Here is a 16,035-nt window from a genome sequence, read left to right on the forward strand (position 1 = left end):
ACTCGCGGGTCCCCACTAGGACGCTCGCATCATGTTCTACAGACTAGCGTCGGCCTGGCCTCACAGTTTGCTATGTCCAGGTGCCTCCGAGGCACTGAACGTTAACGACAAGGAGTGCTGCCTATCGTTTGCAAAAGCTGCAGCAACACCGCAATCAACTGGGCCGGCAATGCACGTCTAGCAACAGAACACGTTATCCAGGAAGTACAGTGTCTTTACGTCTAACATTGGGTATGGTACTTACCCAGTTTCCAGGAAAAACGGTTCGCCCGTGCCTCGGTAGCGCAGTAGGCAGCGCGTAAGTCTCATAATCTTAAGGTCGTGAGTTCGATCCTCACCCGGGGCATTTAATTTTCTGTGACTGATGGTGATGCTGTTGCTAGGGCACCAACTTATTTCTTGTTTGTTATCCACAACGGTTTCAACGCTTCAGCGGGAAAATGTTTACTCCCTGTTACTGCTACTTACAGCTTCCCTTTCCCTCTTCTCCCAGCACAGCATGAAGCCAAAAGCATTGCTCTGAGACGTTTGAGGTGCGCGCCTTGCCAGTGAGTAAGCGCAAAGACGCTCGCAAAGAGAGAAGGGCGCCGACGCGGGACACGACACGAAATGCGACAAGCGACCGTCCGAACCGGCGAAGACACCCCCACATCCGGTGTGGTCTAGTAGCTAGGATACCTGGCTTTCACCCAGGAGGCCCGGGTTCGATTCCCGGTACCGGAACGGAATTTTTTCCACACGAACTGTGACAAGTTTGAGCTGACCGAGCTGCCGTTTCCCGTCCTGCTCGCAATATAGCTACTGTTTCGTGACCGTCAGCAGAATATAGACGAGGGAAGCAGACGTCCGACGACCATAGAAATGGTGTACGGCTTCATGCCATACGTTTCCAGCGCAGGGCTGAGCAACTGCATCTGCCGAGGCCCGTTAGCTCAGTTGGTTAGAGCGTCGTGCTAATAACGCGAAGGTCGTGGGTTCGATCCCCCCACGGGCCACTAGTCTTTTACTACTACGAAAAGGCAGCGCCGATTTCAGCAGGCGAGTGTGATGACCAAAAGATCATCACCCTGCGTGGAAGTTGACAGAGGATCCGAACCCGACTTGTCGGGAAGCGCTACAGCATTCACTCGGCAATGGCCATAATATGTTGAATACACTGGTTCTCAACCGATAAAGACAAGATGAAAGAAAATGTCCGATTGCCGATTTGTAACAACTTTGGCCCTTGTCAGTACTTGGGCGGGTGAGCGCATGGGGACACAGGGTACCGTTGGCAGTTTTACTTCCTGTTTTTTCTTTCTCCTTTGTTTTTGGAGCTACAACCCGATTCGGTCATGGACACGCCACCGTGAAAGGAAGGGGGAGTGCTGTGTGCCCATCGCCTCGCCTCTCCTTACCTCTCTCAGTCGTTTCTCGTGCTTGTCGTTTTGATATAGGCCGATTTGAGAGCGTCAGCTCTCGCGTCAGCTGAGCAAAGTCGAGACAAGTCGAGACACACTATAGGCTGGTCTGCAGCGAGTAAGAAGGGGGAAAAAAAACATTAATTTAAGGGCACGTGGCGAAAGTACTCATACGCGAAATTAAAAAGCCTGTTGCGGTGGCCGGGAATCGAACCCGGATCAACTGCTTGGAAGGCAACTATGCTGATCATTACACCACCACCGCACAAGGAAGCGCCCCGACGCCGCGCTGTGTCGGCTTCCCGCCTGTCGGCAGCGGCCGAAGGTGATCGTACCTGGCAGGCGCATTTCGAGGTAGGCTAGGGGAGAACATCCAGCCGCATTCGGACGGCGTATCCGCGCACATTTCGCATCCTTTGGCAAGAGTCGGTGCCGGCACCGGCGACGCAAGAGTACGCAGAGGACCGCGTTCTGGCGGCATATTTAAGCAGTGCAGTGCAGGATTCAGCGCCTGCAGCATCTTCTCGACAGAATGCTACGGCGCTTGACGGCAGTCCCACTTTCCCTTGAGACATCTGCTCGGCAAGCAGCGTGAAGTTACTACTGGCCCGAGCATCGGTGGTTCAGTGGTAGAATGCTCGCCTGCCACGCGGGCGGCCCGGGTTCGATTCCCGGCCGATGCATCGTTTTGCTGTTCCCGCGATAATGCTGCCGTGCTGCTTGCGCTCTTGAGATGCACGATCCACAAGAATGTATAGCTGGATTCCCTTGAGAAGAACCGAGAACGCAGCACTCGCGGGTCCCCACTAGGACGCTCGCATCATGTTCTACAGACTAGCGTCGGCCTGGCCTCACAATTTGCTATGTCCAGGTGCCTCCGAGGCACTGAACGTTAACGACAAGGAGTGCTGCCTATCGTTTGCAAAAGCTGCAGCAACACCGCAATCAACTGGGCCGGCAATGCACGTCTAGCAACAGAACACGTTATCCAGGAAGTACAGTGTCTTTACGTCTAACATTGGGTATGGTACTTACCCAGTTTCCAGGAAAAACGGTTCGCCCGTGCCTCGGTAGCGCAGTAGGCAGCGCGTAAGTCTCATAATCTTAAGGTCGTGAGTTCGATCCTCACCCGGGGCATTTAATTTTCTGTGACTGATGGTGATGCTGTTGCTAGGGCACCAACTTATTTCTTGTTTGTTATCCACAACGGTTTCAACGCTTCAGCGGGAAAATGTTTACTCCCTGTTACTGCTACTTACAGCTTCCCTTTCCCTCTTCTCCCAGCACAGCATGAAGCCAAAAGCATTGCTCTGAGACGTTTGAGGTGCGCGCCTTGCCAGTGAGTAAGCGCAAAGACGCTCGCAAAGAGAGAAGGGCGCCGACGCGGGACACGACACGAAATGCGACAAGCGACCGTCCGAACCGGCGAAGACACCCCCACATCCGGTGTGGTCTAGTAGCTAGGATACCTGGCTTTCACCCAGGAGGCCCGGGTTCGATTCCCGGTACCGGAACGGAATTTTTTCCACACGAACTGTGACAAGTTTGAGCTGACCGAGCTGCCGTTTCCCGTCCTGCTCGCAATATAGCTACTGTTTCGTGACCGTCAGCAGAATATAGACGAGGGAAGCAGACGTCCGACGACCATAGAAATGGTGTACGGCTTCATGCCATACGTTTCCAGCGCAGGGCTGAGCAACTGCATCTGCCGAGGCCCGTTAGCTCAGTTGGTTAGAGCGTCGTGCTAATAACGCGAAGGTCGTGGGTTCGATCCCCCCACGGGCCACTAGTCTTTTACTACTACGAAAAGGCAGCGCCGATTTCAGCAGGCGAGTGTGATGACCAAAAGATCATCACCCTGCGTGGAAGTTGACAGAGGATCCGAACCCGACTTGTCGGGAAGCGCTACAGCATTCACTCGGCAATGGCCATAATATGTTGAATACACTGGTTCTCAACCGATAAAGACAAGATGAAAGAAAATGTCCGATTGCCGATTTGTAACAACTTTGGCCCTTGTCAGTACTTGGGCGGGTGAGCGCATGGGGACACAGGGTACCGTTGGCAGTTTTACTTCCTGTTTTTTCTTTCTCCTTTGTTTTTGGAGCTACAACCCGATTCGGTCATGGACACGCCACCGTGAAAGGAAGGGGGAGTGCTGTGTGCCCATCGCCTCGCCTCTCCTTACCTCTCTCAGTCGTTTCTCGTGCTTGTCGTTTTGATATAGGCCGATTTGAGAGCGTCAGCTCTCGCGTCAGCTGAGCAAAGTCGAGACAAGTCGAGACACACTATAGGCTGGTCTGCAGCGAGTAAGAAGGGGGAAAAAAAACATTAATTTAAGGGCACGTGGCGAAAGTACTCATACGCGAAATTAAAAAGCCTGTTGCGGTGGCCGGGAATCGAACCCGGATCAACTGCTTGGAAGGCAACTATGCTGACCATTACACCACCACCGCACAAGGAAGCGCCCCGACGCCGCGCTGTGTCGGCTTCCCGCCTGTCGGCAGCGGCCGAAGGTGATCGTACCTGGCAGGCGCATTTCGAGGTAGGCTAGGGGAGAACATCCAGCCGCATTCGGACGGCGTATCCGCGCACATTTCGCATCCTTTGGCAAGAGTCGGTGCCGGCACCGGCGACGCAAGAGTACGCAGAGGACCGCGTTCTGGCGGCATATTTAAGCAGTGCAGTGCAGGATTCAGCGCCTGCAGCATCTTCTCGACAGAATGCTACGGCGCTTGACGGCAGTCCCACTTTCCCTTGAGACATCTGCTCGGCAAGCAGCGTGAAGTTACTACTGGCCCGAGCATCGGTGGTTCAGTGGTAGAATGCTCGCCTGCCACGCGGGCGGCCCGGGTTCGATTCCCGGCCGATGCATCGTTTTGCTGTTCCCGCGATAATGCTGCCGTGCTGCTTGCGCTCTTGAGATGCACGATCCACAAGAATGTATAGCTGGATTCCCTTGAGAAGAACCGAGAACGCAGCACTCGCGGGTCCCCACTAGGACGCTCGCATCATGTTCTACAGACTAGCGTCGGCCTGGCCTCACAATTTGCTATGTCCAGGTGCCTCCGAGGCACTGAACGTTAACGACAAGGAGTGCTGCCTATCGTTTGCAAAAGCTGCAGCAACACCGCAATCAACTGGGCCGGCAATGCACGTCTAGCAACAGAACACGTTATCCAGGAAGTACAGTGTCTTTACGTCTAACATTGGGTATGGTACTTACCCAGTTTCCAGGAAAAACGGTTCGCCCGTGCCTCGGTAGCGCAGTAGGCAGCGCGTAAGTCTCATAATCTTAAGGTCGTGAGTTCGATCCTCACCCGGGGCATTTAATTTTCTGTGACTGATGGTGATGCTGTTGCTAGGGCACCAACTTATTTCTTGTTTGTTATCCACAACGGTTTCAACGCTTCAGCGGGAAAATGTTTACTCCCTGTTACTGCTACTTACAGCTTCCCTTTCCCTCTTCTCCCAGCACAGCATGAAGCCAAAAGCATTGCTCTGAGACGTTTGAGGTGCGCGCCTTGCCAGTGAGTAAGCGCAAAGACGCTCGCAAAGAGAGAAGGGCGCCGACGCGGGACACGACACGAAATGCGACAAGCGACCGTCCGAACCGGCGAAGACACCCCCACATCCGGTGTGGTCTAGTAGCTAGGATACCTGGCTTTCACCCAGGAGGCCCGGGTTCGATTCCCGGTACCGGAACGGAATTTTTTCCACACGAACTGTGACAAGTTTGAGCTGACCGAGCTGCCGTTTCCCGTCCTGCTCGCAATATAGCTACTGTTTCGTGACCGTCAGCAGAATATAGACGAGGGAAGCAGACGTCCGACGACCATAGAAATGGTGTACGGCTTCATGCCATACGTTTCCAGCGCAGGGCTGAGCAACTGCATCTGCCGAGGCCCGTTAGCTCAGTTGGTTAGAGCGTCGTGCTAATAACGCGAAGGTCGTGGGTTCGATCCCCCCACGGGCCACTAGTCTTTTACTACTACGAAAAGGCAGCGCCGATTTCAGCAGGCGAGTGTGATGACCAAAAGATCATCACCCTGCGTGGAAGTTGACAGAGGATCCGAACCCGACTTGTCGGGAAGCGCTACAGCATTCACTCGGCAATGGCCATAATATGTTGAATACACTGGTTCTCAACCGATAAAGACAAGATGAAAGAAAATGTCCGATTGCCGATTTGTAACAACTTTGGCCCTTGTCAGTACTTGGGCGGGTGAGCGCATGGGGACACAGGGTACCGTTGGCAGTTTTACTTCCTGTTTTTTCTTTCTCCTTTGTTTTTGGAGCTACAACCCGATTCGGTCATGGACACGCCACCGTGAAAGGAAGGGGGAGTGCTGTGTGCCCATCGCCTCGCCTCTCCTTACCTCTCTCAGTCGTTTCTCGTGCTTGTCGTTTTGATATAGGCCGATTTGAGAGCGTCAGCTCTCGCGTCAGCTGAGCAAAGTCGAGACAAGTCGAGACACACTATAGGCTGGTCTGCAGCGAGTAAGAAGGGGGAAAAAAAACATTAATTTAAGGGCACGTGGCGAAAGTACTCATACGCGAAATTAAAAAGCCTGTTGCGGTGGCCGGGAATCGAACCCGGATCAACTGCTTGGAAGGCAACTATGCTGACCATTACACCACCACCGCACAAGGAAGCGCCCCGACGCCGCGCTGTGTCGGCTTCCCGCCTGTCGGCAGCGGCCGAAGGTGATCGTACCTGGCAGGCGCATTTCGAGGTAGGCTAGGGGAGAACATCCAGCCGCATTCGGACGGCGTATCCGCGCACATTTCGCATCCTTTGGCAAGAGTCGGTGCCGGCACCGGCGACGCAAGAGTACGCAGAGGACCGCGTTCTGGCGGCATATTTAAGCAGTGCAGTGCAGGATTCAGCGCCTGCAGCATCTTCTCGACAGAATGCTACGGCGCTTGACGGCAGTCCCACTTTCCCTTGAGACATCTGCTCGGCAAGCAGCGTGAAGTTACTACTGGCCCGAGCATCGGTGGTTCAGTGGTAGAATGCTCGCCTGCCACGCGGGCGGCCCGGGTTCGATTCCCGGCCGATGCATCGTTTTGCTGTTCCCGCGATAATGCTGCCGTGCTGCTTGCGCTCTTGAGATGCACGATCCACAAGAATGTATAGCTGGATTCCCTTGAGAAGAACCGAGAACGCAGCACTCGCGGGTCCCCACTAGGACGCTCGCATCATGTTCTACAGACTAGCGTCGGCCTGGCCTCACAGTTTGCTATGTCCAGGTGCCTCCGAGGCACTGAACGTTAACGACAAGGAGTGCTGCCTATCGTTTGCAAAAGCTGCAGCAACACCGCAATCAACTGGGCCGGCAATGCACGTCTAGCAACAGAACACGTTATCCAGGAAGTACAGTGTCTTTACGTCTAACATTGGGTATGGTACTTACCCAGTTTCCAGGAAAAACGGTTCGCCCGTGCCTCGGTAGCGCAGTAGGCAGCGCGTAAGTCTCATAATCTTAAGGTCGTGAGTTCGATCCTCACCCGGGGCATTTAATTTTCTGTGACTGATGGTGATGCTGTTGCTAGGGCACCAACTTATTTCTTGTTTGTTATCCACAACGGTTTCAACGCTTCAGCGGGAAAATGTTTACTCCCTGTTACTGCTACTTACAGCTTCCCTTTCCCTCTTCTCCCAGCACAGCATGAAGCCAAAAGCATTGCTCTGAGACGTTTGAGGTGCGCGCCTTGCCAGTGAGTAAGCGCAAAGACGCTCGCAAAGAGAGAAGGGCGCCGACGCGGGACACGACACGAAATGCGACAAGCGACCGTCCGAACCGGCGAAGACACCCCCACATCCGGTGTGGTCTAGTAGCTAGGATACCTGGCTTTCACCCAGGAGGCCCGGGTTCGATTCCCGGTACCGGAACGGAATTTTTTCCACACGAACTGTGACAAGTTTGAGCTGACCGAGCTGCCGTTTCCCGTCCTGCTCGCAATATAGCTACTGTTTCGTGACCGTCAGCAGAATATAGACGAGGGAAGCAGACGTCCGACGACCATAGAAATGGTGTACGGCTTCATGCCATACGTTTCCAGCGCAGGGCTGAGCAACTGCATCTGCCGAGGCCCGTTAGCTCAGTTGGTTAGAGCGTCGTGCTAATAACGCGAAGGTCGTGGGTTCGATCCCCCCACGGGCCACTAGTCTTTTACTACTACGAAAAGGCAGCGCCGATTTCAGCAGGCGAGTGTGATGACCAAAAGATCATCACCCTGCGTGGAAGTTGACAGAGGATCCGAACCCGACTTGTCGGGAAGCGCTACAGCATTCACTCGGCAATGGCCATAATATGTTGAATACACTGGTTCTCAACCGATAAAGACAAGATGAAAGAAAATGTCCGATTGCCGATTTGTAACAACTTTGGCCCTTGTCAGTACTTGGGCGGGTGAGCGCATGGGGACACAGGGTACCGTTGGCAGTTTTACTTCCTGTTTTTTCTTTCTCCTTTGTTTTTGGAGCTACAACCCGATTCGGTCATGGACACGCCACCGTGAAAGGAAGGGGGAGTGCTGTGTGCCCATCGCCTCGCCTCTCCTTACCTCTCTCAGTCGTTTCTCGTGCTTGTCGTTTTGATATAGGCCGATTTGAGAGCGTCAGCTCTCGCGTCAGCTGAGCAAAGTCGAGACAAGTCGAGACACACTATAGGCTGGTCTGCAGCGAGTAAGAAGGGGGAAAAAAAACATTAATTTAAGGGCACGTGGCGAAAGTACTCATACGCGAAATTAAAAAGCCTGTTGCGGTGGCCGGGAATCGAACCCGGATCAACTGCTTGGAAGGCAACTATGCTGATCATTACACCACCACCGCACAAGGAAGCGCCCCGACGCCGCGCTGTGTCGGCTTCCCGCCTGTCGGCAGCGGCCGAAGGTGATCGTACCTGGCAGGCGCATTTCGAGGTAGGCTAGGGGAGAACATCCAGCCGCATTCGGACGGCGTATCCGCGCACATTTCGCATCCTTTGGCAAGAGTCGGTGCCGGCACCGGCGACGCAAGAGTACGCAGAGGACCGCGTTCTGGCGGCATATTTAAGCAGTGCAGTGCAGGATTCAGCGCCTGCAGCATCTTCTCGACAGAATGCTACGGCGCTTGACGGCAGTCCCACTTTCCCTTGAGACATCTGCTCGGCAAGCAGCGTGAAGTTACTACTGGCCCGAGCATCGGTGGTTCAGTGGTAGAATGCTCGCCTGCCACGCGGGCGGCCCGGGTTCGATTCCCGGCCGATGCATCGTTTTGCTGTTCCCGCGATAATGCTGCCGTGCTGCTTGCGCTCTTGAGATGCACGATCCACAAGAATGTATAGCTGGATTCCCTTGAGAAGAACCGAGAACGCAGCACTCGCGGGTCCCCACTAGGACGCTCGCATCATGTTCTACAGACTAGCGTCGGCCTGGCCTCACAATTTGCTATGTCCAGGTGCCTCCGAGGCACTGAACGTTAACGACAAGGAGTGCTGCCTATCGTTTGCAAAAGCTGCAGCAACACCGCAATCAACTGGGCCGGCAATGCACGTCTAGCAACAGAACACGTTATCCAGGAAGTACAGTGTCTTTACGTCTAACATTGGGTATGGTACTTACCCAGTTTCCAGGAAAAACGGTTCGCCCGTGCCTCGGTAGCGCAGTAGGCAGCGCGTAAGTCTCATAATCTTAAGGTCGTGAGTTCGATCCTCACCCGGGGCATTTAATTTTCTGTGACTGATGGTGATGCTGTTGCTAGGGCACCAACTTATTTCTTGTTTGTTATCCACAACGGTTTCAACGCTTCAGCGGGAAAATGTTTACTCCCTGTTACTGCTACTTACAGCTTCCCTTTCCCTCTTCTCCCAGCACAGCATGAAGCCAAAAGCATTGCTCTGAGACGTTTGAGGTGCGCGCCTTGCCAGTGAGTAAGCGCAAAGACGCTCGCAAAGAGAGAAGGGCGCCGACGCGGGACACGACACGAAATGCGACAAGCGACCGTCCGAACCGGCGAAGACACCCCCACATCCGGTGTGGTCTAGTAGCTAGGATACCTGGCTTTCACCCAGGAGGCCCGGGTTCGATTCCCGGTACCGGAACGGAATTTTTTCCACACGAACTGTGACAAGTTTGAGCTGACCGAGCTGCCGTTTCCCGTCCTGCTCGCAATATAGCTACTGTTTCGTGACCGTCAGCAGAATATAGACGAGGGAAGCAGACGTCCGACGACCATAGAAATGGTGTACGGCTTCATGCCATACGTTTCCAGCGCAGGGCTGAGCAACTGCATCTGCCGAGGCCCGTTAGCTCAGTTGGTTAGAGCGTCGTGCTAATAACGCGAAGGTCGTGGGTTCGATCCCCCCACGGGCCACTAGTCTTTTACTACTACGAAAAGGCAGCGCCGATTTCAGCAGGCGAGTGTGATGACCAAAAGATCATCACCCTGCGTGGAAGTTGACAGAGGATCCGAACCCGACTTGTCGGGAAGCGCTACAGCATTCACTCGGCAATGGCCATAATATGTTGAATACACTGGTTCTCAACCGATAAAGACAAGATGAAAGAAAATGTCCGATTGCCGATTTGTAACAACTTTGGCCCTTGTCAGTACTTGGGCGGGTGAGCGCATGGGGACACAGGGTACCGTTGGCAGTTTTACTTCCTGTTTTTTCTTTCTCCTTTGTTTTTGGAGCTACAACCCGATTCGGTCATGGACACGCCACCGTGAAAGGAAGGGGGAGTGCTGTGTGCCCATCGCCTCGCCTCTCCTTACCTCTCTCAGTCGTTTCTCGTGCTTGTCGTTTTGATATAGGCCGATTTGAGAGCGTCAGCTCTCGCGTCAGCTGAGCAAAGTCGAGACAAGTCGAGACACACTATAGGCTGGTCTGCAGCGAGTAAGAAGGGGGAAAAAAAACATTAATTTAAGGGCACGTGGCGAAAGTACTCATACGCGAAATTAAAAAGCCTGTTGCGGTGGCCGGGAATCGAACCCGGATCAACTGCTTGGAAGGCAACTATGCTGACCATTACACCACCACCGCACAAGGAAGCGCCCCGACGCCGCGCTGTGTCGGCTTCCCGCCTGTCGGCAGCGGCCGAAGGTGATCGTACCTGGCAGGCGCATTTCGAGGTAGGCTAGGGGAGAACATCCAGCCGCATTCGGACGGCGTATCCGCGCACATTTCGCATCCTTTGGCAAGAGTCGGTGCCGGCACCGGCGACGCAAGAGTACGCAGAGGACCGCGTTCTGGCGGCATATTTAAGCAGTGCAGTGCAGGATTCAGCGCCTGCAGCATCTTCTCGACAGAATGCTACGGCGCTTGACGGCAGTCCCACTTTCCCTTGAGACATCTGCTCGGCAAGCAGCGTGAAGTTACTACTGGCCCGAGCATCGGTGGTTCAGTGGTAGAATGCTCGCCTGCCACGCGGGCGGCCCGGGTTCGATTCCCGGCCGATGCATCGTTTTGCTGTTCCCGCGATAATGCTGCCGTGCTGCTTGCGCTCTTGAGATGCACGATCCACAAGAATGTATAGCTGGATTCCCTTGAGAAGAACCGAGAACGCAGCACTCGCGGGTCCCCACTAGGACGCTCGCATCATGTTCTACAGACTAGCGTCGGCCTGGCCTCACAATTTGCTATGTCCAGGTGCCTCCGAGGCACTGAACGTTAACGACAAGGAGTGCTGCCTATCGTTTGCAAAAGCTGCAGCAACACCGCAATCAACTGGGCCGGCAATGCACGTCTAGCAACAGAACACGTTATCCAGGAAGTACAGTGTCTTTACGTCTAACATTGGGTATGGTACTTACCCAGTTTCCAGGAAAAACGGTTCGCCCGTGCCTCGGTAGCGCAGTAGGCAGCGCGTAAGTCTCATAATCTTAAGGTCGTGAGTTCGATCCTCACCCGGGGCATTTAATTTTCTGTGACTGATGGTGATGCTGTTGCTAGGGCACCAACTTATTTCTTGTTTGTTATCCACAACGGTTTCAACGCTTCAGCGGGAAAATGTTTACTCCCTGTTACTGCTACTTACAGCTTCCCTTTCCCTCTTCTCCCAGCACAGCATGAAGCCAAAAGCATTGCTCTGAGACGTTTGAGGTGCGCGCCTTGCCAGTGAGTAAGCGCAAAGACGCTCGCAAAGAGAGAAGGGCGCCGACGCGGGACACGACACGAAATGCGACAAGCGACCGTCCGAACCGGCGAAGACACCCCCACATCCGGTGTGGTCTAGTAGCTAGGATACCTGGCTTTCACCCAGGAGGCCCGGGTTCGATTCCCGGTACCGGAACGGAATTTTTTCCACACGAACTGTGACAAGTTTGAGCTGACCGAGCTGCCGTTTCCCGTCCTGCTCGCAATATAGCTACTGTTTCGTGACCGTCAGCAGAATATAGACGAGGGAAGCAGACGTCCGACGACCATAGAAATGGTGTACGGCTTCATGCCATACGTTTCCAGCGCAGGGCTGAGCAACTGCATCTGCCGAGGCCCGTTAGCTCAGTTGGTTAGAGCGTCGTGCTAATAACGCGAAGGTCGTGGGTTCGATCCCCCCACGGGCCACTAGTCTTTTACTACTACGAAAAGGCAGCGCCGATTTCAGCAGGCGAGTGTGATGACCAAAAGATCATCACCCTGCGTGGAAGTTGACAGAGGATCCGAACCCGACTTGTCGGGAAGCGCTACAGCATTCACTCGGCAATGGCCATAATATGTTGAATACACTGGTTCTCAACCGATAAAGACAAGATGAAAGAAAATGTCCGATTGCCGATTTGTAACAACTTTGGCCCTTGTCAGTACTTGGGCGGGTGAGCGCATGGGGACACAGGGTACCGTTGGCAGTTTTACTTCCTGTTTTTTCTTTCTCCTTTGTTTTTGGAGCTACAACCCGATTCGGTCATGGACACGCCACCGTGAAAGGAAGGGGGAGTGCTGTGTGCCCATCGCCTCGCCTCTCCTTACCTCTCTCAGTCGTTTCTCGTGCTTGTCGTTTTGATATAGGCCGATTTGAGAGCGTCAGCTCTCGCGTCAGCTGAGCAAAGTCGAGACAAGTCGAGACACACTATAGGCTGGTCTGCAGCGAGTAAGAAGGGGGAAAAAAAACATTAATTTAAGGGCACGTGGCGAAAGTACTCATACGCGAAATTAAAAAGCCTGTTGCGGTGGCCGGGAATCGAACCCGGATCAACTGCTTGGAAGGCAACTATGCTGACCATTACACCACCACCGCACAAGGAAGCGCCCCGACGCCGCGCTGTGTCGGCTTCCCGCCTGTCGGCAGCGGCCGAAGGTGATCGTACCTGGCAGGCGCATTTCGAGGTAGGCTAGGGGAGAACATCCAGCCGCATTCGGACGGCGTATCCGCGCACATTTCGCATCCTTTGGCAAGAGTCGGTGCCGGCACCGGCGACGCAAGAGTACGCAGAGGACCGCGTTCTGGCGGCATATTTAAGCAGTGCAGTGCAGGATTCAGCGCCTGCAGCATCTTCTCGACAGAATGCTACGGCGCTTGACGGCAGTCCCACTTTCCCTTGAGACATCTGCTCGGCAAGCAGCGTGAAGTTACTACTGGCCCGAGCATCGGTGGTTCAGTGGTAGAATGCTCGCCTGCCACGCGGGCGGCCCGGGTTCGATTCCCGGCCGATGCATCGTTTTGCTGTTCCCGCGATAATGCTGCCGTGCTGCTTGCGCTCTTGAGATGCACGATCCACAAGAATGTATAGCTGGATTCCCTTGAGAAGAACCGAGAACGCAGCACTCGCGGGTCCCCACTAGGACGCTCGCATCATGTTCTACAGACTAGCGTCGGCCTGGCCTCACAGTTTGCTATGTCCAGGTGCCTCCGAGGCACTGAACGTTAACGACAAGGAGTGCTGCCTATCGTTTGCAAAAGCTGCAGCAACACCGCAATCAACTGGGCCGGCAATGCACGTCTAGCAACAGAACACGTTATCCAGGAAGTACAGTGTCTTTACGTCTAACATTGGGTATGGTACTTACCCAGTTTCCAGGAAAAACGGTTCGCCCGTGCCTCGGTAGCGCAGTAGGCAGCGCGTAAGTCTCATAATCTTAAGGTCGTGAGTTCGATCCTCACCCGGGGCATTTAATTTTCTGTGACTGATGGTGATGCTGTTGCTAGGGCACCAACTTATTTCTTGTTTGTTATCCACAACGGTTTCAACGCTTCAGCGGGAAAATGTTTACTCCCTGTTACTGCTACTTACAGCTTCCCTTTCCCTCTTCTCCCAGCACAGCATGAAGCCAAAAGCATTGCTCTGAGACGTTTGAGGTGCGCGCCTTGCCAGTGAGTAAGCGCAAAGACGCTCGCAAAGAGAGAAGGGCGCCGACGCGGGACACGACACGAAATGCGACAAGCGACCGTCCGAACCGGCGAAGACACCCCCACATCCGGTGTGGTCTAGTAGCTAGGATACCTGGCTTTCACCCAGGAGGCCCGGGTTCGATTCCCGGTACCGGAACGGAATTTTTTCCACACGAACTGTGACAAGTTTGAGCTGACCGAGCTGCCGTTTCCCGTCCTGCTCGCAATATAGCTACTGTTTCGTGACCGTCAGCAGAATATAGACGAGGGAAGCAGACGTCCGACGACCATAGAAATGGTGTACGGCTTCATGCCATACGTTTCCAGCGCAGGGCTGAGCAACTGCATCTGCCGAGGCCCGTTAGCTCAGTTGGTTAGAGCGTCGTGCTAATAACGCGAAGGTCGTGGGTTCGATCCCCCCACGGGCCACTAGTCTTTTACTACTACGAAAAGGCAGCGCCGATTTCAGCAGGCGAGTGTGATGACCAAAAGATCATCACCCTGCGTGGAAGTTGACAGAGGATCCGAACCCGACTTGTCGGGAAGCGCTACAGCATTCACTCGGCAATGGCCATAATATGTTGAATACACTGGTTCTCAACCGATAAAGACAAGATGAAAGAAAATGTCCGATTGCCGATTTGTAACAACTTTGGCCCTTGTCAGTACTTGGGCGGGTGAGCGCATGGGGACACAGGGTACCGTTGGCAGTTTTACTTCCTGTTTTTTCTTTCTCCTTTGTTTTTGGAGCTACAACCCGATTCGGTCATGGACACGCCACCGTGAAAGGAAGGGGGAGTGCTGTGTGCCCATCGCCTCGCCTCTCCTTACCTCTCTCAGTCGTTTCTCGTGCTTGTCGTTTTGATATAGGCCGATTTGAGAGCGTCAACTCTCGCGTCAGCTGAGCAAAGTCGAGACAAGTCGAGACACACTATAGGCTGGTCTGCAGCGAGTAAGAAGGGGGAAAAAAAACATTAATTTAAGGGCACGTGGCGAAAGTACTCATACGCGAAATTAAAAAGCCTGTTGCGGTGGCCGGGAATCGAACCCGGATCAACTGCTTGGAAGGCAACTATGCTGATCATTACACCACCACCGCACAAGGAAGCGCCCCGACGCCGCGCTGTGTCGGCTTCCCGCCTGTCGGCAGCGGCCGAAGGTGATCGTACCTGGCAGGCGCATTTCGAGGTAGGCTAGGGGAGAACATCCAGCCGCATTCGGACGGCGTATCCGCGCACATTTCGCATCCTTTGGCAAGAGTCGGTGCCGGCACCGGCGACGCAAGAGTACGCAGAGGACCGCGTTCTGGCGGCATATTTAAGCAGTGCAGTGCAGGATTCAGCGCCTGCAGCATCTTCTCGACAGAATGCTACGGCGCTTGACGGCAGTCCCACTTTCCCTTGAGACATCTGCTCGGCAAGCAGCGTGAAGTTACTACTGGCCCGAGCATCGGTGGTTCAGTGGTAGAATGCTCGCCTGCCACGCGGGCGGCCCGGGTTCGATTCCCGGCCGATGCATCGTTTTGCTGTTCCCGCGATAATGCTGCCGTGCTGCTTGCGCTCTTGAGATGCACGATCCACAAGAATGTATAGCTGGATTCCCTTGAGAAGAACCGAGAACGCAGCACTCGCGGGTCCCCACTAGGACGCTCGCATCATGTTCTACAGACTAGCGTCGGCCTGGCCTCACAATTTGCTATGTCCAGGTGCCTCCGAGGCACTGAACGTTAACGACAAGGAGTGCTGCCTATCGTTTGCAAAAGCTGCAGCAACACCGCAATCAACTGGGCCGGCAATGCACGTCTAGCAACAGAACACGTTATCCAGGAAGTACAGTGTCTTTACGTCTAACATTGGGTATGGTACTTACCCAGTTTCCAGGAAAAACGGTTCGCCCGTGCCTCGGTAGCGCAGTAGGCAGCGCGTAAGTCTCATAATCTTAAGGTCGTGAGTTCGATCCTCACCCGGGGCATTTAATTTTCTGTGACTGATGGTGATGCTGTTGCTAGGGCACCAACTTATTTCTTGTTTGTTATCCACAACGGTTTCAACGCTTCAGCGGGAAAATGTTTACTCCCTGTTACTGCTACTTACAGCTTCCCTTTCCCTCTTCTCCCAGCACAGCATGAAGCCAAAAGCATTGCTCTGAGACGTTTGAGGTGCGCGCCTTGCCAGTGAGTAAGCGCAAAGACGCTCGCAAAGAGAGAAGGGCGCCGACGCGGGACACGACACGAAATGCGACAAGCGACCGTCCGAACCGGCGAAGACACCCCCACATCCGGTGTGGTCTAGTAGCTAGGATACCTGGCTTTCACCCAGGAGGC

General features: G+C 54.2%; 36 non-coding genes across 36 annotated transcripts; 29 read left to right on the plus strand and 7 right to left on the minus strand.

The window, feature by feature from the left end:
• The first annotated feature begins 273 nt into the window (after window positions 1–273).
• Window positions 274–346, plus strand: Trnam-cau (transfer RNA methionine (anticodon CAU)). Its single transcript has one exon. It is a non-coding gene; the product is annotated as a tRNA-Met (tRNA).
• A 305-nt stretch (window positions 347–651) lies between these two features.
• Trnae-uuc (transfer RNA glutamic acid (anticodon UUC)) lies at window positions 652–723 on the plus strand. Its single transcript has one exon. It is a non-coding gene; the product is annotated as a tRNA-Glu (tRNA).
• A 198-nt stretch (window positions 724–921) lies between these two features.
• Trnai-aau (transfer RNA isoleucine (anticodon AAU)) lies at window positions 922–995 on the plus strand. The gene has a single exon. It is a non-coding gene; the product is annotated as a tRNA-Ile (tRNA).
• A 598-nt stretch (window positions 996–1,593) lies between these two features.
• Trnag-ucc (transfer RNA glycine (anticodon UCC)) lies at window positions 1,594–1,665 on the minus strand. Its single transcript has one exon. It is a non-coding gene; the product is annotated as a tRNA-Gly (tRNA).
• A 347-nt stretch (window positions 1,666–2,012) lies between these two features.
• Trnag-gcc (transfer RNA glycine (anticodon GCC)) lies at window positions 2,013–2,083 on the plus strand. Its single transcript has one exon. It is a non-coding gene; the product is annotated as a tRNA-Gly (tRNA).
• A 381-nt stretch (window positions 2,084–2,464) lies between these two features.
• On the plus strand, window positions 2,465–2,537 carry Trnam-cau (transfer RNA methionine (anticodon CAU)). The gene has a single exon. It is a non-coding gene; the product is annotated as a tRNA-Met (tRNA).
• Window positions 2,538–2,842: 305 nt separating this feature from the next.
• On the plus strand, window positions 2,843–2,914 carry Trnae-uuc (transfer RNA glutamic acid (anticodon UUC)). Its single transcript has one exon. It is a non-coding gene; the product is annotated as a tRNA-Glu (tRNA).
• A 198-nt stretch (window positions 2,915–3,112) lies between these two features.
• Window positions 3,113–3,186, plus strand: Trnai-aau (transfer RNA isoleucine (anticodon AAU)). Its single transcript has one exon. It is a non-coding gene; the product is annotated as a tRNA-Ile (tRNA).
• Window positions 3,187–3,784: 598 nt separating this feature from the next.
• On the minus strand, window positions 3,785–3,856 carry Trnag-ucc (transfer RNA glycine (anticodon UCC)). The gene has a single exon. It is a non-coding gene; the product is annotated as a tRNA-Gly (tRNA).
• A 347-nt stretch (window positions 3,857–4,203) lies between these two features.
• On the plus strand, window positions 4,204–4,274 carry Trnag-gcc (transfer RNA glycine (anticodon GCC)). Its single transcript has one exon. It is a non-coding gene; the product is annotated as a tRNA-Gly (tRNA).
• Window positions 4,275–4,655: 381 nt separating this feature from the next.
• Window positions 4,656–4,728, plus strand: Trnam-cau (transfer RNA methionine (anticodon CAU)). The gene has a single exon. It is a non-coding gene; the product is annotated as a tRNA-Met (tRNA).
• A 305-nt stretch (window positions 4,729–5,033) lies between these two features.
• Trnae-uuc (transfer RNA glutamic acid (anticodon UUC)) lies at window positions 5,034–5,105 on the plus strand. Its single transcript has one exon. It is a non-coding gene; the product is annotated as a tRNA-Glu (tRNA).
• A 198-nt stretch (window positions 5,106–5,303) lies between these two features.
• Window positions 5,304–5,377, plus strand: Trnai-aau (transfer RNA isoleucine (anticodon AAU)). The gene has a single exon. It is a non-coding gene; the product is annotated as a tRNA-Ile (tRNA).
• A 598-nt stretch (window positions 5,378–5,975) lies between these two features.
• Trnag-ucc (transfer RNA glycine (anticodon UCC)) lies at window positions 5,976–6,047 on the minus strand. Its single transcript has one exon. It is a non-coding gene; the product is annotated as a tRNA-Gly (tRNA).
• A 347-nt stretch (window positions 6,048–6,394) lies between these two features.
• Trnag-gcc (transfer RNA glycine (anticodon GCC)) lies at window positions 6,395–6,465 on the plus strand. The gene has a single exon. It is a non-coding gene; the product is annotated as a tRNA-Gly (tRNA).
• A 381-nt stretch (window positions 6,466–6,846) lies between these two features.
• Window positions 6,847–6,919, plus strand: Trnam-cau (transfer RNA methionine (anticodon CAU)). The gene has a single exon. It is a non-coding gene; the product is annotated as a tRNA-Met (tRNA).
• A 305-nt stretch (window positions 6,920–7,224) lies between these two features.
• Window positions 7,225–7,296, plus strand: Trnae-uuc (transfer RNA glutamic acid (anticodon UUC)). The gene has a single exon. It is a non-coding gene; the product is annotated as a tRNA-Glu (tRNA).
• Window positions 7,297–7,494: 198 nt separating this feature from the next.
• Trnai-aau (transfer RNA isoleucine (anticodon AAU)) lies at window positions 7,495–7,568 on the plus strand. Its single transcript has one exon. It is a non-coding gene; the product is annotated as a tRNA-Ile (tRNA).
• Window positions 7,569–8,166: 598 nt separating this feature from the next.
• Window positions 8,167–8,238, minus strand: Trnag-ucc (transfer RNA glycine (anticodon UCC)). Its single transcript has one exon. It is a non-coding gene; the product is annotated as a tRNA-Gly (tRNA).
• Window positions 8,239–8,585: 347 nt separating this feature from the next.
• On the plus strand, window positions 8,586–8,656 carry Trnag-gcc (transfer RNA glycine (anticodon GCC)). The gene has a single exon. It is a non-coding gene; the product is annotated as a tRNA-Gly (tRNA).
• A 381-nt stretch (window positions 8,657–9,037) lies between these two features.
• On the plus strand, window positions 9,038–9,110 carry Trnam-cau (transfer RNA methionine (anticodon CAU)). Its single transcript has one exon. It is a non-coding gene; the product is annotated as a tRNA-Met (tRNA).
• A 305-nt stretch (window positions 9,111–9,415) lies between these two features.
• On the plus strand, window positions 9,416–9,487 carry Trnae-uuc (transfer RNA glutamic acid (anticodon UUC)). Its single transcript has one exon. It is a non-coding gene; the product is annotated as a tRNA-Glu (tRNA).
• Window positions 9,488–9,685: 198 nt separating this feature from the next.
• Window positions 9,686–9,759, plus strand: Trnai-aau (transfer RNA isoleucine (anticodon AAU)). The gene has a single exon. It is a non-coding gene; the product is annotated as a tRNA-Ile (tRNA).
• A 598-nt stretch (window positions 9,760–10,357) lies between these two features.
• Window positions 10,358–10,429, minus strand: Trnag-ucc (transfer RNA glycine (anticodon UCC)). The gene has a single exon. It is a non-coding gene; the product is annotated as a tRNA-Gly (tRNA).
• A 347-nt stretch (window positions 10,430–10,776) lies between these two features.
• Trnag-gcc (transfer RNA glycine (anticodon GCC)) lies at window positions 10,777–10,847 on the plus strand. Its single transcript has one exon. It is a non-coding gene; the product is annotated as a tRNA-Gly (tRNA).
• A 381-nt stretch (window positions 10,848–11,228) lies between these two features.
• Trnam-cau (transfer RNA methionine (anticodon CAU)) lies at window positions 11,229–11,301 on the plus strand. Its single transcript has one exon. It is a non-coding gene; the product is annotated as a tRNA-Met (tRNA).
• Window positions 11,302–11,606: 305 nt separating this feature from the next.
• On the plus strand, window positions 11,607–11,678 carry Trnae-uuc (transfer RNA glutamic acid (anticodon UUC)). The gene has a single exon. It is a non-coding gene; the product is annotated as a tRNA-Glu (tRNA).
• Window positions 11,679–11,876: 198 nt separating this feature from the next.
• Window positions 11,877–11,950, plus strand: Trnai-aau (transfer RNA isoleucine (anticodon AAU)). The gene has a single exon. It is a non-coding gene; the product is annotated as a tRNA-Ile (tRNA).
• A 598-nt stretch (window positions 11,951–12,548) lies between these two features.
• On the minus strand, window positions 12,549–12,620 carry Trnag-ucc (transfer RNA glycine (anticodon UCC)). Its single transcript has one exon. It is a non-coding gene; the product is annotated as a tRNA-Gly (tRNA).
• A 347-nt stretch (window positions 12,621–12,967) lies between these two features.
• On the plus strand, window positions 12,968–13,038 carry Trnag-gcc (transfer RNA glycine (anticodon GCC)). The gene has a single exon. It is a non-coding gene; the product is annotated as a tRNA-Gly (tRNA).
• A 381-nt stretch (window positions 13,039–13,419) lies between these two features.
• Trnam-cau (transfer RNA methionine (anticodon CAU)) lies at window positions 13,420–13,492 on the plus strand. The gene has a single exon. It is a non-coding gene; the product is annotated as a tRNA-Met (tRNA).
• A 305-nt stretch (window positions 13,493–13,797) lies between these two features.
• Window positions 13,798–13,869, plus strand: Trnae-uuc (transfer RNA glutamic acid (anticodon UUC)). The gene has a single exon. It is a non-coding gene; the product is annotated as a tRNA-Glu (tRNA).
• Window positions 13,870–14,067: 198 nt separating this feature from the next.
• Trnai-aau (transfer RNA isoleucine (anticodon AAU)) lies at window positions 14,068–14,141 on the plus strand. The gene has a single exon. It is a non-coding gene; the product is annotated as a tRNA-Ile (tRNA).
• A 598-nt stretch (window positions 14,142–14,739) lies between these two features.
• On the minus strand, window positions 14,740–14,811 carry Trnag-ucc (transfer RNA glycine (anticodon UCC)). The gene has a single exon. It is a non-coding gene; the product is annotated as a tRNA-Gly (tRNA).
• Window positions 14,812–15,158: 347 nt separating this feature from the next.
• On the plus strand, window positions 15,159–15,229 carry Trnag-gcc (transfer RNA glycine (anticodon GCC)). Its single transcript has one exon. It is a non-coding gene; the product is annotated as a tRNA-Gly (tRNA).
• A 381-nt stretch (window positions 15,230–15,610) lies between these two features.
• On the plus strand, window positions 15,611–15,683 carry Trnam-cau (transfer RNA methionine (anticodon CAU)). Its single transcript has one exon. It is a non-coding gene; the product is annotated as a tRNA-Met (tRNA).
• Window positions 15,684–16,035: the final 352 nt, after the last annotated feature.

Source organism: Schistocerca nitens, unplaced genomic scaffold (genome assembly GCF_023898315.1).
Source record: "Schistocerca nitens isolate TAMUIC-IGC-003100 unplaced genomic scaffold, iqSchNite1.1 HiC_scaffold_118, whole genome shotgun sequence".
In the NCBI taxonomy this organism is placed as follows: Eukaryota; Metazoa; Arthropoda; class Insecta; order Orthoptera; family Acrididae; genus Schistocerca; species Schistocerca nitens.